The following is a 17,813-nucleotide window of genomic DNA, read 5'->3' as shown; positions in this document are numbered from 1 at the left end:
TCTTGCCAACAGCTGGCTGCCCACTAGTATGCAACGGGAATGCCTTTGTTCTAATTCCACCGCTTGTTGATTTGTGCCTATCTAAAGTTTCACCTACTTAGTACCTGGTTGAAGCAACTGAGTTTCTATATACTCAAAGCTACAGGGTTTCTGGATAACACAAGGTTGCTGGACTTGTAGCATTGGGTTTATGGATCATAATCTTCAAGTTTCCAGGCAGTGAATTGCCCACAGTTAAGTTTCTTTCCTGTGCCAAATTTCATGTCATCTTCCTGGCAGAGTTTTGGACTGGTGAAAAAGCACAGGTTTTGGTTTGGTTTGGTTTTATTAACAAAGCACCCACTCTGATTTTAAGCATATTGTGAACAGATTCATTTTCAAAGAAGGATGGCCAAGCAATGGTGGAGGTGTATGGCTTTTAGAATTCAGAGATTTTGGTTGCAGGTTTATTACTGATCCCCATCTAGAGAGCAAAACAAAAACAGGCCAGGAGTTTGAACTACTGACTGCTGATTCCATAACCAGATAGCTATGATCCAAGAAAAAAAAAATGCAGCTCAGCTAGCTTTGCCTGTCTCGTGGTCAATCTGTTCACTTGCTGGTTCCCAGTTGAGCTCAGAAGACTCCATGTCTTGTTTCTTCCAGTGACCTACAAAGCTGATGTTTTTGTTTCTAAAGAACTTAAGGTTTTTTTGTTGTTTGTTTGTTTACTTGTTTTCTATACTCATATCCCTGATTGCTCCTTTTGCTCTCATCTCTACAGGTGGTACATGCCAGAGTCCTGCTCTCCCAGCCCTAGTCCGTCCACCAGCTCCCCCTTTGCAACCGTCGCTGGATATCAAACCATTTCTTCCCTTTCCACTTGACACTACAGCTGCAGTCAACCTCTTCCCGAATTTTAATGCGGTAAGTACTCACAGCCAAAATTTTATCTGCCAGAATAACAGGTACTGGGACATCTTCTCTGGAAATCATGATGAAGTCAGTTGTCTGCCTGGTTGTGTGTCCCCAGAGCCAGACTTTTTACATGGAAATGAAAAGAGATACCCTTATTTATTATTATCCGTAGTTTGTGATGTCTCTTGTTTTTGGCAACACCAGCACCTCCATCATTTTGTTGAAGCATGTCAGATTGAAATTTAGCAAACTTATTACAAGAGGAGGTTAAAATTCAAGTAGATGTTTGTTTCTTCACTCTGAATCTAGTTTGTTCTTCAAATCTGGCTTACCTAACTTAAGGAATCCTGACATGAGCGTAATAATTTTCGTGTGTCTAGTACTTCATCCTAACTTAGAACAACTCAGTGTTCTGATAGCGACTGTTTTAATATCGTTTTTCCATCTTGTGGAGCCACAGTTGAGTGGAGTATTTCTGAAGCTAATTTGTTTCTTTGGGCTTTGTCAATTGCCTTCTTGGCATAAGTTCAATTGTACCACGCTCCCCCCTCCCCCCATCCCATTTTCACTTTTAAGCTGACTTTATAAGCGGCAAGATCATCATATTCATTGTAATTCTTTTTCATGTAAGTATTTTAGGATGGAAATTGAAAGAAGGGTTGAAAAGGTTAGGAGCATTTAAGTGACAGATTTCGTAAATATCATCTGATTCAGCTTTCAGCAGTGTTTACAATGCCAGACTAAGCTTACCAATGACAGGATATGTCAACCCAACCAAAGCAAAGAGGATTAATATGAGAGGTCACTGAGTGCCTGTGATCTAAATAACATTTTCTTATTGCAACATTTACTCCCATGAAGGCTTAAAAAAAAATTCAGCCCACAATTAAATTACTCTTCAGAGGAGAGAAACAGGATACACACACACACAAATATATATATATATATATATATATACATATATATATATATATTGATAAAAGAAACCCGCAATATCCTGAAGAATGTATTGCAAAATACAGTTTCTAATCCTAGATGTCATGAAGAGTACAGAAAAAATTGTTTGTTACCCAATCTTGCAGGTTCATTTATATCCTGCTTCTTTGCAGAAAATGTCCATTAAAAACCTAGAAATAATTTTGGTGAGTTACTTAAGATCTTTTAAGTATAGACTCATATCATCTGCAAATCTGGATAATATGACTTTCTTTCCTATTTGAATCTCTTTTATTTCTTTCTCTTATTTTTATTGTTCTGGCTAAGAATTGTAATATTATAGTGAATAAAAGTAGGAAGAATGGAAACCTTTGTTCTTAAACTTCAAAGGAGTTGTGTTTTTCTTGGTGTAACATGATATTGACTACAGGTTTGTCTTTTAGAGGCTTTACTATTTTGAAATTGTTTCTTTTATTCAATTTCTCCAGAGATTTTAATCATAAAGTAATGTTGAATTTTCTGCACGCATTGAAAAAAACCATGTCATTTTGTCCTTGATTCTCTTTATATGCTGTATTACATTTGCTGGTTTGTGTACAACAAACTATCCTTGCATCCTTGGAATAAAACTAACTTTCTCATGGTAAATGGTCTCTTTAGAAAGTTGTTTGCAAGTGTTTGATTGACAATTGTGACAATATCTACGTTTATGAAAGAAATTATTCTATAATTATCTATCATTTCTATAATTTAATAGGGTTTTGGTATCAGGATACTCTTCATTAAATGAATTCATAGCATTTCCCTTATATTTTACAGAAGAGTTTGAGGAGTACTAGTGTTAGTTGTTTTTTTTTTCTTTTTTGTCGGTCATGGGGCTTAAACTCTGGGCCTGGGCATTGTTCCTCAGCTCTTCAGCTCAAGGCGAGCTCTCTACCACTTGAGCCACAATGCCACTTCCGGTATTCTAGTAGTTTATTGGAGATAAGAGTCTCACACACTTTCCCTGCCCAGGCTGGCTTTGAACCGTGATCCTCAGATCTCAGCCTCCTAAGTAGCTAGGATTATAGGCATGAGCCATCGGTGCCTGGCTACTGTTAGTCTTTTAAGGTCTCATAAAATTTGGCAGCGAATACATGCAATTCTTAATTGCTATGCAGTCTCATTGCTTGCTATTGATCTATTTAAGTGGTTTATATCCTCTTATTTAAATTTGGTTGAGACAAATGCATTTAGAAATGTTTCTTCTATATTTTACAGTTAATTAGTACATTAGTACATAGTTTTCAAAGTATTTCCTAATGCTATTCTGGATTATATAATTATTTGCTGTGTCATTTCCTATATTGTTTCTAATTTTATTGATTTGGTCTTTTTCCCTTCTTCTTTGGCTTAGTTTGACTAAGGGATTATAAATCTCACTTATATTTTCAAAACATTGACACTTTGTTTTGCAAATCCCTTGTGTAGTTTTGGTCACCATTTTATTAATTTCTAATGATTATTTTTAACACCTATTACTTTTGAGTCTGGCCTGAATGTGTGTGTGTGTGTGTGTGTGTGTGTGTGTGTGTGTGATATTTTCTTGATCCAGTAATTGGTTGTAGGGCATCTGGGATGTTTCCATGACTTGGATGGTGAACTATGCTGCAATTAACAAGAATATGCTGATTCAATTTTCATACTCTGACTTAACTTTTTTTTGGATAAATGTCCAAAAGTGATGTTGTTGGATCAAATGGTTGTTCTTCTTTTAGGTTTATGAGGAATCTCCAGAATGCTTTCCATAGTAGTTGGACTAATTTATATTCCTAGTAACAGGGAATTAGACTTTTTTCTCCCCACATCTTTGAAAGCATTTGTTTGTATTCTTGATGGTGGCTGTTCAGAGTGAGATAGAATCTCAATATCACTTTGTCTGTGTCTTTTACAGGCTAGGATGTTAAGCATTTCTTCATGTATTCATAGACCATTTGCTCATTTATTAATTAGGTTATCGATAATTTGGAGATTTAATTTCTTTTTACTTCCTTGTATATTCTGGTAATTAGACCCTTGTTAGAAGTATTACTAGCAAAAATCTCTGACTAGTTGCTCTAAAACTAACCTGATTTCTATTTATGTATATCTTTATATATTCACATATGTGTATATATTCATACATGTAGGTAAATAAATAGATAAATAATGTAGATAAGGAAAATCAGACAAAAATTTCCATTCACAGTAACATTAAAATTACCTAGGAATAAATTAAACTAAGGAGATGAAAGACATCTGAAATGAAAGTTATTAAGCGTTGATGACAGAAACTCAAGAACAAAGCAGAAGATGGAAAGACCTCCTACACTCATGAATAGGTTAGAACTAATATTGTGAAAATGGATAAACCAATGAAATTTATCAGCAAATTCAACGCAAAGACCACTAAAATCCAAACATCATTGTTCAAAGAAATGTAACAATTCTGAAATCTGTGGAAATATAAAAGACTTTAAATAGCAAAAGAACTCCCAAACAAATAGAGCAATGCTGAAAGTATCAAAATACTGTATTTCAACTTGTACTACAGAGCCATAGTAACAAAAATATCATAGTATTTACACAAAATCAGTCTCAAGGATCAATGAAACAGAAGACTCAAATATAAGCTTTCATAGTTATACCAATTTTATTTTTAATAAAGGGGCTAAAATGTATATAATAAGGAAAAGGACATTCTCTTCAACAAATGATGCTGGGGAAACTGGTTATCTACTTGCAGAAAATATCTCATCCTGTACAAAATAAACCACACAAAATGTATCAAAGATATTCATGTAAAACCTGAAACTTTAAAACTACTTCAGGAAAAATTTGGAGATAAACGGAAAGATATAACCATAAGCAATTATATTTTGAATGGGAATCTAATATGGTGAATAATAGCAAGAATTAAAAAGTGGGATTCTATCAAATTGAAAAGCATCTGCATAACAAAGGAAATAATTAACAATGAAGAAACAGCCCATAGGATGAAAGAAAATATTTGCCAGCTATTCACCAGGTAACCCATAATAGTCAGAATGTTAAAGGCGCTCAGAAAAAAAAAATCCAAAGAACAAGTTTTCCAATCATTAAATGAGCAGATGAATTGAACTGATAGTTCTCAGAAGTGCCAACGGTTAATAGATGAAGTTATTCAACATAGCCATAAAACAATGCAAATCAAATTATACTGAGATTCTCACCTCAGTCTAAAAGCAAATAAGTTTATCTTATTTTGAGAATGAATGGGGAATCACAGAAACGTTTTAACAAAGGGTGAACCAGTGCAACAGTGATACTCACTGGATACCATGTTGGAAATGAACTTTACAACTTGGAGGAGAGGGGAGTTGGGATGGGTGGAAGTGGAGGGTAACACTATTCAAACAGAAATATACTTATTACCTTACTTATGTAACTGTAACCACTCTGTAAATCACTTTTACAGTATTTTTAAAAGAAATATTAAAAAAAAAAGAAAATAGCTGGGTACTGATGGCTCACACCTGTTATCTGAGATCTTTGGATCACGATTCAAAGCCAGCCCAGGCAGGAACATCTGTGAGACTCATCTCCAGTTAACTACCAGAAAACCAGAGTTTTCTGGAATTTTTGAGTGGTTGAGTGATAGCATTGAGCTGAAGAGCTCAGAGACAGTACCCAGGCCGAGTTCAAGCCCTAAAACCAACCAAAAGAAAGAAAGAAAACTAAATAAACAAGAAATACCTGTAAGGATGGAGGGGAAAAGAACTCACATACATTGTTGGTGGAAGTGTAAACCAATGAAACCACCATGGAAATTAGGATGCAGGTTCTTCAAAAAACTGAGACCTAACTTATTCACCCTCTATATATTACTCTGGCACATATCTCTAAATGTAAATCAGTTTACAAGACAGATAAAATTCTACATTTATATTTATCTTTGCACTATTCACAATAAGAATGAAGCTAAGTGTGCAACAACTAACTGATGAATGGATCTAGAAAACATGGCAAATACTTCATGCAATATTATTCAGCCATGAACAAGAAGAGAATTATATTATTTGCAGGAAAATGGATGGGATTGGTAAATCATCAGTGTGAATGAGATGAGCCAAGCTCACGAGCCAAATATCACCATTTGAAAACTAAACCTACAATGATGATGATGGTGGTGATGAGATTGTGATAGTGCTGAAGAATGAGATATGTGTATAAAAAGGAAACTGGTTTAGATCTGAAGGCAAGAGGAGGCAGAAGGAGAGTATGCTGGGGGTGAAGAGGATCGAAGTGCATTACACATATACACATGAAGACAGCATAATAAAACCCACCAAATACTGTTTGATACAGTGGGAAAAGAAGGACTGGCAACTAGGGAGTATGAAAGAGGAGTGAACTTGCTTAAAGAACACTGCAGGCAGGGAGCCTGCAGAATTATCCACAATACCTGTGGAAGTATTAAAATAAAAACTCTATATACTATTGATGTATACTAAGAAAAGCCCGAAGGAAAGAAAATAACTTCTTGATTTTAATGAGTCTAACTTATTTTTGGTTCTCAGAAGGGCATACAAGGCTTGCAATACTTCTCTGTTTTAAAAAAGGAATTTTCAATGAAGCAAAACGTTTTGTGTCATAGGTACCTCATATTGTTAGGAATATATGTCCAAATTTTCTCTGACATAAAATGAAATGATTCTTATAAGGAAAAGGGTAAAACTTTTTAATGCATCAAACATACAAATGGTATTTTAAATACATTTTGTAAATTAAAACACTAAGTTGGGCATAGTGATGCGCATATATTATCCTAGCACTTTGGAGGCTGGGACAGGAGCATTTTGAACTTTTAAGACCCCACCTTAGAAACAAAATAACAGAGAGAGGGGAGTTACGTCTGTTTCATGAAAATATATGTACATATATATGTACACAAACATATAGATAGATAGGTAGACAGACAGACAGACAGACAGACAGACCAGACAGACAGACAGACAGACAGACAGACAGACAGACAGACAGACAGACAGACAGACAGACAGACAGATAGATAGATAGATAGATAGATAGATAGATAGATAGATAGATAGATAGATAGATAGATAGATAGATAGATAGCTCTAACAGTTTCTGCCTCATATGGCTTTGAAACTTGATGCCAGGACACAATTTTTTTTGTGAGAGAGAAAAATCACAGCATGGAAGGGAGCCAAAGCAAAAAGATCCAATGTGGAGAATGCCATGTGTGTGTTTTCCAAAAGACCTTACTCTGATGAAGTTTATAGCTCCTAGGATACTCCTACTTATTTCCTTAGCTCTCATCTCCATTAAGAGGACTGTTCACTTGGACATAGAGATCCAAATTGCATTAAATTGACACAAATGTTCATGAACAGTGTACCCAACTGGTGTGTTCCTGAAGTTCATATTATGGAGAACTTACCTTAATTCAATACATTGCTCCATTCTTTGCTAGCAATTCAATGAGACCATGAAGGCCAGAAAAAATGGCTCCATATTTTGTGGAATAACAGACTACTGAATTTCTTTAGCAACACAAATAATAAAACTTCCCTAATCTTTGTATAGTTGAATTCCTCCACCTAAACGAAATATATTTAGTGTGCAAGACTCAAGTCCAAGAGAGAGGGGCATGAAGCTGTGCTGACAGTTAGTGCCCTGGAGCCTGATGTGCGGAGATGATGCCTGTGGACAAGTGCTTGTGCTCACCGTAGATAAGAAATGTGGAAGAGGGTCCTGGATGGACTATGGAAATAGACAGTAACTCAGATACTAGGATTGCAAGAAGGTGGATGAATGGAGAGCTTCTCCCATTCATGCTGGGTCCAGGGCCTGCCTCGGCCACTAGCATCTGCGTGACCATCAGAAGAATGTGGGGCTCAAAAGTTGCTTTGAGCCTGACACGCACCCTCAGCACGCATGCGTGCTTCCTCTGTGGCATATGCAGGTGACGTCACAGAGGCCAGGCTGGGCAGTGCGTCCTCAGCGACCCGAGGAGAAGGATCGCTGCCGCCCCTTCTCCCTCTCATAGCTGATAATTCGCACACATTTCCCGTTATGGCAAACGTTCTCAGTAAATTGTATGATGAGCTGCGCGGCCTCACCTTCCCGAGGTGGGGTCGCAGCGCAGGACCCGAGCCTGCACGCTGTCCCGTCTGTAGGAAGGTCAGGACGGGTCCCAGGCCGGCGCCGCCACCAGCCGGTCCACCCAGGGCCCCCAAGAGGAGGTGCCCTGAGCCGGAGGCCTCGGACACCACCCCGGGGCAGGGCCCTCCGGCGTCTCCAGAGCGATCGCCAAAAAGACCTGCGCCTCCGCTGCCAGCTGGAGACTCGGGGTTGGAAACCCCCAGCAGCCCAAGCACCCCTTCGGGTCAGCTCGAGTCCACAGCCCGAATTGCAACACCCAGACCGCGCAATCATCTTGTGGTGCCCAGGATGCCGTGGGACGTCCCTCTTCCCGACTCCAACAGCGACGAGTTCGAAGGCCAAGAGGGTGAGTTCAAAATTCAGGGAGACCATCAGGGACAGGCCAGTGGGAGGGGACGACCTAGCAACGGAGCAACGGCACCATGCCGTCCTGTGACCGTCAGGAGAGACTTACTCTCAATGGATGCTGCCTTACTCCCCAGCCCGGGACTCTTCCCAGTGTGGAAAGGAACGAAAAGGTGCTTGTGTCTCCTCTAGGTACCCAATCTCATGGCCGTGACATTCCCAGCTCGCAAAACACCACCGCGGACAATCTGGGTGAAAACCAGCCCCCGAACTGCTCACGCTCCCAGGAGTCAGGTAAGGTGGTGGAGGGCAAAAAGCCCACCGCAAGTCCACCACCAGACTCCCAGGAGTCAGCGAAGGGGGTAGACAGTGAAAATACCAAAGCTCGTCCACCACCAGACTCCCAGGAGTCAGCGAAGGGGGTGGGCAGTGAAAAGCCCAAAGCTCATCCACCACCAGACTCCTCCCAGGAGTCAGCAAAGGAGGTGGTGGGTGAAAAGCCCAAAACTCATCCTCCAGACTCCCAGGAGTCAGCAAAGGGGGTAGTGAGTAAAAACCCCAAAGATAGTCTACCATCAGACTCCCAGAAGTCCATGAAGATGGTGGACAGTGTAAAGCCCAAGGCTTGTCCACCACCAGACTCCCAGGAGTCAGCAAAGGGGGTAGTGAGTGAAAAGCCCAAAGATCTTCCACCACCAGATTCCCAGAAATCCATGAAGATGGTGGGCAGTGAAAAGCCCAAAGCTTGTCCACCACCAGACTCCCAGGAGTCAGCGAAGGGGGCAGTGGGTGTAAAGCCCAAAGCTCGTCCACCGCGAGACTCCCTGGAGTCAGTGAAGGGGGTGGCAGTTGAAACACCCACAGCTAGACCACCAGCAAGCCCTGCTACCCCAAATCTGGCAGCTCACAGAGCATCCAAAAGGAAAGCAGCATTGCCATCAGCTCTGCCTTTGCCAGAGATTGTGCCAGTGCCCGTACAGTGGGGTCGCAGTGAGCTTCCCCCTCCTCCTAAACTTCCATGCATGGACATGCAGAAAGACGTGGACAAATGTAACACCACTCAGTCTACTCATAGTAAAATCTGTAAGACAAAATGCTCAGGGAGATCAGAAGTGACAGATGGCAGTGACATCAACACTGCCTCTTCTGTTCCTCCACCTGTTGTAGAGACTTATGTCTTCGTGACCCTGCCTGCCTGCACTTTAAACATCCCAGCTCTTCTCAGCACCGCTAATGTGGAAGAGCAGGCTGCTGGGGCCAACATTGTGCCAGCATCCTCATCAAACTCTAACGAGGGTCTGGCACCTAAAATCCTCATTTCCTCTTTGGCTCCTCCTGCAGACTCTCTTCCTTTTGGTACCCCAGCCTCTCAACTGGGGGTTCTAAATGATAAAAATGGAAACCATGCCCCTTTAATGAGAGCTGCAACCCCTACCACTTCTCTCTCCTCCAAACTTCCTCTTCCTGATCATTCCATTCTTCCCTGCACAAAGGAATCTAACACTGCTACTTCTCCTGATTCCCGTCCTCTTCCCTTCCCCACCCTCCCTGTAGTCCCACTTCCCATGAACACTACCACCACTGATATGGCTGCAGCCGCCCCCAGCCTATCCTGTCATGTGAGCCTGCAGCCGGCCACAGATGACGATATTGTTCAGATGGATACCACACCACCATCTGCAGCCGTCATTTACTCATCTCCCCAAGTCTCCACCACTGACTCCTGTGCATTGCCGCAGGCTCCCAATAGCCTGCAACAGGGAAACTTTATGAATGGGCCAGTACCCAGCGGCCCACCTATACCTCCCCCACAACCAATACCTCAGGCCCCCTGTGGCCTGCAACCAGGACACTTGCCGAATGGGCCAGTGCCCACCAGCCCACCAGTACCCCAACCCTATCCATTTCCCCAGGCGCTCTGTAGTCCGCCTCACGGCCATGTCACCATAGGTCCAGTCCCCACCAACTCCCTTGCACCCTACCCCCATCCTTGTCCACCCGTGCCCTGTGGCTTGAACCAGGGACAAATTCTGAATAGCCAAGTACCGAGCAGTGCACCTGTACCCCAGGTCAGCTGCAATGTGCCCCAGGGGCAACTGATGGGCTCAGACCCCACTTTACCCCCTACACACCACACCAATCCAGTTCCCCAAGTCCCTGGTAGTCTGTTCCAGGGGCAACTTGGGATGGGGCCAGCCCCCACTGTCCCCCCTACACACCACACCAATGCAGTTCCCCAAGTCCCTGGTAGTCTGTTCCAGGGGCAACTTGGGATGGGGCCAGCCCCCACTGTCCCCCCTACACACCACACCAATGCAGTTCCCCAAGTCCCTGGTAGTCTGTTCCAGGGGCAACTTGGGATGGGGCCAGCCCCCACCAACCTGCCTCCTCCCAGAGTTCCCTGTCCTACACAACCCTTGGTCCATCAAAATGATTCCTGGACCACCAGTGCCATCCCTGTTGTGCAACCACAGCACACGGTGCCACACAGTGGCACTATTCCCAGCACACAAGACCCCAGCAATCGTTCTTTGCAATCTCAGCCCATTCAGGGATCAAGTCCCAATACTGGCTATCCATCCAATATGGGGTCCTTCCCACACCCCACATTAGGGGTTTTCAATGGACAGTCTCACAACAATTTGTCTCTGAGCCAACCAGTAGCTCTACCAACACCAGCTGCTGGCCTACCTGCTCCTTCAATGCAGTCACCTAAAGATACTATCATTCAATCAAGACATATGGCCATGACAGTGCCCTTGTCTGCAGTGAACCCAACCAGGATGCCCAATTCTTCCCAAGTCTTGATCCCTCAAAATGATCCTGGGACCACTACTATCAACCCCATGGTACAACATCATCTCAGTGCCTCTGTCCCTACGTATGCTGTTCCTTCTGTCCTTCCCAACATGAGCCAAGGAATTGCTCCTGTTCCTGGAAGTGATGCCTCCCCACCAACTAAACCATCCACAGATGATAATACAATGGATACAACGCCTCCTTCAGAGGCATCTATCTTACCATCTCTGGTCTCGACGAACAACCACTCTCCATTAAACCAGGCCCCTCCTGCTCCTAACCACGTGCCACATGGTGGCACTATTTCTGGTATAAAAGACTCCAACTATCAGTTTATACAGTCCCAGGCTATGCAGGGACCTAGCCTGAATTCCGGTCATCCATCCAGTACAGGGGCTCTTCCTCACCCCGCATTAGGGGTCTACAATGGACAATCTGACAATTTTTCTTCGAGCCATCCAGCAGCCATACCAACACCAGCTGTTGGCCTGACTGTTCCCCCAATGCAGCCAGCTAGCAACACCCTTATGCAGTCAGGAAACATGGCCATGACAATGCCTTTGCCCGCAGGGTACCCATCTGGGGTGCCCTATACTTCTCAATCCTTTCTCCCACAAGGTGATTCTTGGACCACCAATGCGATGCCTTTTGTGCACCCACAGCACAGCGCCTCTGTCCCCACACATGCCGTTCCTTCGGTGCTTCCCAACATGGGCCAAGCAATTGCTCCCCTTCCTGGAAGGGGTGCCCTCCCCCCAACTAAACCATCCATGGGTGATGGTAATAAAATGCATAAAAAACCACCTTCAGAGGCATCGCACTATCCACCTCCCCCGATCTTGACAAACAACCACCACTCTGTATTGAACCCCGCCCCTCCTACTTCTGATCAGATGCTACGCCGTGGCATTATTTCCATCACGAGAGACTCCAACAATCAGTTCATACGGTCCCAGCCCATGCAGGGACCAAGCCCCAATACTGGCCATATGTCCAGTGTGAGAGCCCTTCCTCACCCCACATTAGGGGTTTTCAATGGACAATCCGACCATTTCTCTTTGAGCTATCCAGCAGCCCTACCAAAACCAGTGGTTAGCCAAACTGCTCCTCAAATGCAGCCACATAATTATACCATCATGCAGTCAGGGCATATGACCACAACAGCACCCTCGTCTGCAGTGAACCCTCCCATGATGCCCAATCCTTCCCAACCTTTGGTCCCTCCAAATGATCCATGGACCACCAATGTGATCCCTATTGCTCAGCAGCAGAACAGCACCTCTGTCCCCACATACGCTATTCCATCAGTCCTTCACAACACAGGCCTGCCCACTGGCCCCATTGCCAGAAGCCGTGCTGCCCCACAAAGTAAACTATCTGTTGACGACAATAATATGATGGATACAACGCCTCCTTCAGAGGTGTCAGTCTTTCCATCTCCTCCCGTCTTGTCAAACAACCACTTGTCAAACAACCAGGCCCCTCTTGCCTCTGACCACATGGCACACAGTGGCCCTATTTCAAGCATGCAAGATCCCAACAATCAGCTTCTTCAGTCCCAGCCCATGCAGGGACCAAGCCCCAATGCTGGCTATCAGTCCAGTTCAGGAGCCCTTCCTCACCCCTCATTAGGGGTCTTCAATGGACTTCAGTCCCAGCCTATGCAGGGACCAAGCCCCAATGTTGGCTATCAGTCCAGTTCAGGAGCTCTTCCTCACCCCACATTAGGGGTCTTCAATGGACAATCTAACAACACTTTCTCCCTGAGCCATCCAGTACCCCTACCAACACCAGCTGTTGGCCTAACTGTGACTACAATGCAACCTCCTCCTCCTAACACCAACATGCAATCAGGATATTTGTCCATGACAGTGCCTGTGCCCGCAGTGAATCCTGCAGTTACTCCCCAGAATGCCTCTTGTTGCAACTCACAAGGTGTTGTCAACACTTCCAAACGGAAAACTGGCAAGAAAATCTCCAGACGAATAGTCTCTTGTGACCCTAATTCATCCCTGAACCAAGCCACTCCTGCAATACCAGCCACCATGGGAAACGGTGAGCCGTCAAACACAGGACACCTGAGATTTAAAAAATCCACCAAACGTTCGCATTCCAAATCCGAAGCACCCAATGATTGCCAAAGGCAGAAATTTGAATCGTAAAACACTCAGCTTTCTAACAGGACTCAGAAATTCTGTAATTTTCTCTTTTCTACATACAGCATGATTACTGTAGCAGGATGTTCCTTGCTTGAGTACCAGCTTGGGTCAACCGAAAGCTGGGCCAGTTTTCTGAAGGCCTCCATCTTTCAAGATTACACGATCTTTTCTTACAGGGTGCTACCTGTGTTTCACTATTTTTTGCAATATCTCCCTAATCTTTCCCAGTTCAATGCATAAAACTCCAGTCTTTATTAATAAATGAAATTTAAAACAAATTTGGTAGAATTAAATAATTTGTTCATCTCTTCCTTTGGGATTTATGTCATTCAAATCCTGAAAGTTCTGCAAGATCAGGAAGCATAGGTTTGAATGTGAATCAAATACTAAAGTTAAGGGTCCAAGGAAAGAAGTTAAGGGTTCAAGGAAACAAGCAGTTTGGAGAGAACAGAAATGGGCTCAGAATCATATTAGACAGGCTTAGAATCAGAATCAAAGTTAGTATGAATGTGGACATACAACAGAACTATGAGGAACCTCGAGTCTTCTCAAACTCAAATCTTAGGGAGTTTCAGTGGAATTTGTTCCCTAGGCCTATGGATATGCACATGTATTCTTAGATGTCTTAGGAATTATCTCTCTATTTGGGAGGCACCAATACCAGGTTTTGAATGCAGGGTTCAGGGGGCCTCATGCTTATTAACTTGATTGCTTGGCTGGTGCTCTACCACTTGGTCTATGCCTGCTGTCAAACATTTTTCTGGTTAATAGTACTTTAAATGTTTTGGATTTATTTCCTTAGTCTAGGATGTTGGTCTTTGGAATAGGTTGGGTTACAATCATGAGTACACTGTACCCACTTTCCTAGAATTCCTCAGGTGTTCTCCATTTTGTCTACATGTTTAAATTGTGTTTCCCAGGACCAGAAAATGCTATAGTTATTGAATCTAACCAGCAGCTAGAAATAGTTAAGAAAAAAATTGTAAATAGCATGAGCAACTCCATCCTGTCAATTGCTATTTGTTATGTATCTCTTCTACACCAGGCCTAGTGATAGTAAAGAAAATGAGAGACATTTTAAATGAGAAGAAATGTTGAGCTGTTGCAGTTAAACATCAGTTTCAGAACAGGAGTGGACACATGGCCATGTAGGGGTTGTAGTTTGTAAGAACAATAGAAACATTTTTTTTGGCATTGAAGCAGAAAAAAAACGATTCAACATGAAGAGCTATTACTAGCTCTGATTTTCAGCTTGCTTTTATGGCATCAGGAGTTGGGTAAACATGGGATCCTCAGTAGGTTCAGTTCCCTTCCTCCAAGTTCTATGAAGGACTTCTTCAATGGAAACAAGCCTAGCAGGTGGCAGGTATTTGTGAGCATCTGAGATACCTCAGGCTCCCAATCCCTATGATGTGAGCCATGGAGCTGAGTTGCCTGCAGTTGCAGTCAGTGACAGAATGCCCAGAACAACATGGAATCAGAGACTCTTAAGCGTCTAGAAACATGGACAGAAAGCTAAATCCATTGAAGGCTCAGGTATAATTCTGTAGTTTAAAATTAGAGTTACCAAACAAAAATTAGAGATGTTAGTAGGCTTCTAAAGTTCGAGATATTGAAACTTAGAGTCAAACAGCCAGACATAGTAGCTCAAGCCTATACTAGTAGTTATTTGGGAGTCATAGATTAAAATATTATGGTCCAAAGCCAGGCTCCATCTCAACAATGGGTGGGTGCAGTAGAATATGACTGTTACCCAAAGCTATGGGGAAAATACAATGGCTAGGCACAGTGGCATTTGCCTGTTATCCTAATGAAAAAAGGAAGGATCACAGTGTAGGGCAGACCTAAAATAAGATCTTATCTGAAAAATAACTAATCCAAAGTAAGAAACCAACAAAATGAGTACCCGGGCAGGGGGGAGCAGCATGTTTAGCAGGGTAGGAATGGAGGAGTTACATAAGTGGAGGAAGTAAAGGTGAAAATTTGGGGGAAAAACAAAACTAAGCCAAAAATAATCTGATGGCTAGGCTCAGTGTGACTCATGAACTAGGTTCACATTGAACTAACTAGCAATAAACTAACTAGCAAGTGTGAAGCCTGAGCTCAATCCCCAATACGAGAAAGAAGGAAGAAAAAGAGAGTAAAGGGATCTGGGAAGAAGGAAGAGGAAGAAGAGGAGGAAGCAAAATACAAATAAAAGATTAAGGAAGGAATGAGCTTAGGATAGATTACATCGAAGGGTCTTTAGAATGGAAAGGAATTATTAAAAATCAATATGTTGACAATTTTCTCCCAGAGCCTCACATTTTTCCCTTTGTTCTTGAATTTTCCAAATGTATTATATCCTCATACTTGATATGTAGTTATGGAAGCAACGAACCTCTAAAATGACTTCAAAGAATACTTTTGGAAAAATGTTCATGAGGTCCAGTTGAACCTCAACATAATAGCACACCATTTTCTGTGTTTTCTGTTGTCCTGAAGATGAAATCACATAAGCTAATCTGATGTGGCTACCTATTGTCAGTTGTCAATCAACAGAAAACTGAAGTCCTTCCAGTGCTTTGGGAGGAGGGATAGGGAGGCTACACAGAAAGCATCTAGGCAAAACGAGGGACATAAAGATTACCACTTAGTTTGTGTGTTAAAACTGTCTCATGTTTCTAGATCACAGCTTATAAGAACCATGAAGCCTTCTCTCATCACATTTCTTTCTGAAACAAATATCTACGCATGCGTGCAGAAAGCCCTGCAGCTTCCTGAGAAATAGAAAGTTTGTAAATGTCAAGACAATTTATAATCACTCCAGAGCACAAAATGACTTTAACATAGACTACCCAAGCTCGGTAAAAACCTAAAGAGATGAACAGTACACGAACATTTTGATTTTTAATAGCTCTCTACACCTTGTATAGCTAATTCATTGTCCTTTAGATCAAATTTAGAGGGAACAAAATACATTTTCTTACTCTTCAGCCCTTGAATCCAGTTCTTTCATAAGTTGGAATCAGTGTGGTAAGTTGCCTGCATATCTGCCCTTCCAGAGAAGATTGAGACACAGTATGAAATATACCTACTTACACATACATACTGTGTGATTAATCAATCATAATGAGAGAAAGCTTTGCAAAGAATCTGTTTGATCTCTCTCTAAATCTGACTTTCATAGTAACTGATTCTGCACAAATGTGATTAAATATTAATGTGATTAAATGTGGTAAGGAAAAAAATTGTAAGCTCACAGCTCATTTTATAATCCAGTAGCTCTTCGAGGGCATTGCTCTTCCACACTTAACTGTAGGCTTTTTGTATTTCTGATTCTGTGGGTAACAAATGGCAATGCTTAGTGAAAGTTGAGACTTCCAACTTCTGCCTTACATGTTTGACAGGGCCAATCATTGACTCTCAATGCTAAATGCAAAAATTGTAAACCTCAAAACTCTGTAGAAATCCAAACTCGCAAGGTATTACCACCATGTCATCTTATTCAGAAAGTCATTGAAGAGGCAATTAGTTATGATGACATCATTAATGGGGTTCTCAATCCATTATGACTGATGTTCTTATAAACATGGTAAAGCTGCATGCTGAGGCATTCCTAGAGAGAACAGTGTTGAAAGACACTGGAGAGGACCCTCTATAAACCAAGAAAATAGAGCAGACCCTCCATTTACAACCCTCAGGAGAACCAACCATACCATATTTCTATTGTTTCAACCACTGCTTAAGGTGTTGTTATAGTAACCTTAGCAACAAAAGCAGTTTCAGAGCCATCAGATCCACCTAAGAAATCTCTTCAACAAAGTTCCAGTTTTTTACTTAACTAGATCTGGTGATAGCAAATGTGTGTATTGTCAAGGATGAGAAGCTCTTCTTCTCTATCACCTACACCATAAGGAAGTTCTCAGCTTAAAGGTAGTTCAGGCCCTTAAAGCTTCTACGAACAAAGAAACATACAAAATAGATTGTTTTTATTTAAGAAAAGGTCAACTAAATGACAGGAATTGTAAGGAAAATGTTTTTGTTTATCTTATTTTTACTTATTTTGGTCATGGATGGGGCTTGAACTCAGGGCCTGGGCACTGTTCTTGGGTTCATTTGCTCAAGGTTAGTGCTCTACCACTTTAGCCACAGCTCTATTTCCAGCTTTTTTTGGTGCTTGTTTGGAGATCAGAGTAATCTCAGGGACTTTCTTGCCCAGCTGGCTTTGACACATGAACTTCACATCTCAGTCTCCTGAGTAGCTAGGATTACAGGGATGAATCACTAGTAGCAGGTTAGGGAAACATTTTAATATTCATTGTATCTAAATTTAATTTCATAAGAACCTTGTACATTGCAAATATTATCTAAATTATATAGGAATGAGGACTAAACTCTGAGAGGTAAAATGAGTCTCTTTAAATAACAAATAAAGAATAACTGATTCCTGGGTAGATTTTAGACTCTGTGATCCAAGTCTAGTGCAAATTTGTACTTTGTTAAGGCCTT

General features: G+C 42.0%; 1 protein-coding gene across 1 annotated transcript in view; it reads left to right on the top strand.

Moving 5' to 3' along the window:
• Window positions 1–762: 762 nt before the first annotated feature.
• Window positions 763–17,813, top strand: part of Znf385d (zinc finger protein 385D) — a 243,059-nt gene continuing 226,008 nt past the window's right edge. The window contains exon 1 of the mRNA XM_042680295.1: window positions 763–906. The gene's annotated coding sequence lies outside the window, so the exon portion shown is untranslated. The remainder of the gene's footprint in view (window positions 907–17,813) is intronic.

The sequence above is a fragment of the Dipodomys spectabilis genome, unplaced genomic scaffold (genome assembly GCF_019054845.1).
Source record: "Dipodomys spectabilis isolate Male_0828 unplaced genomic scaffold, ASM1905484v1 ptg000054l, whole genome shotgun sequence".
Taxonomy (NCBI): domain Eukaryota; kingdom Metazoa; phylum Chordata; class Mammalia; order Rodentia; family Heteromyidae; genus Dipodomys; species Dipodomys spectabilis.
This window is presented reverse-complemented; position numbering and strand designations above follow the sequence as displayed.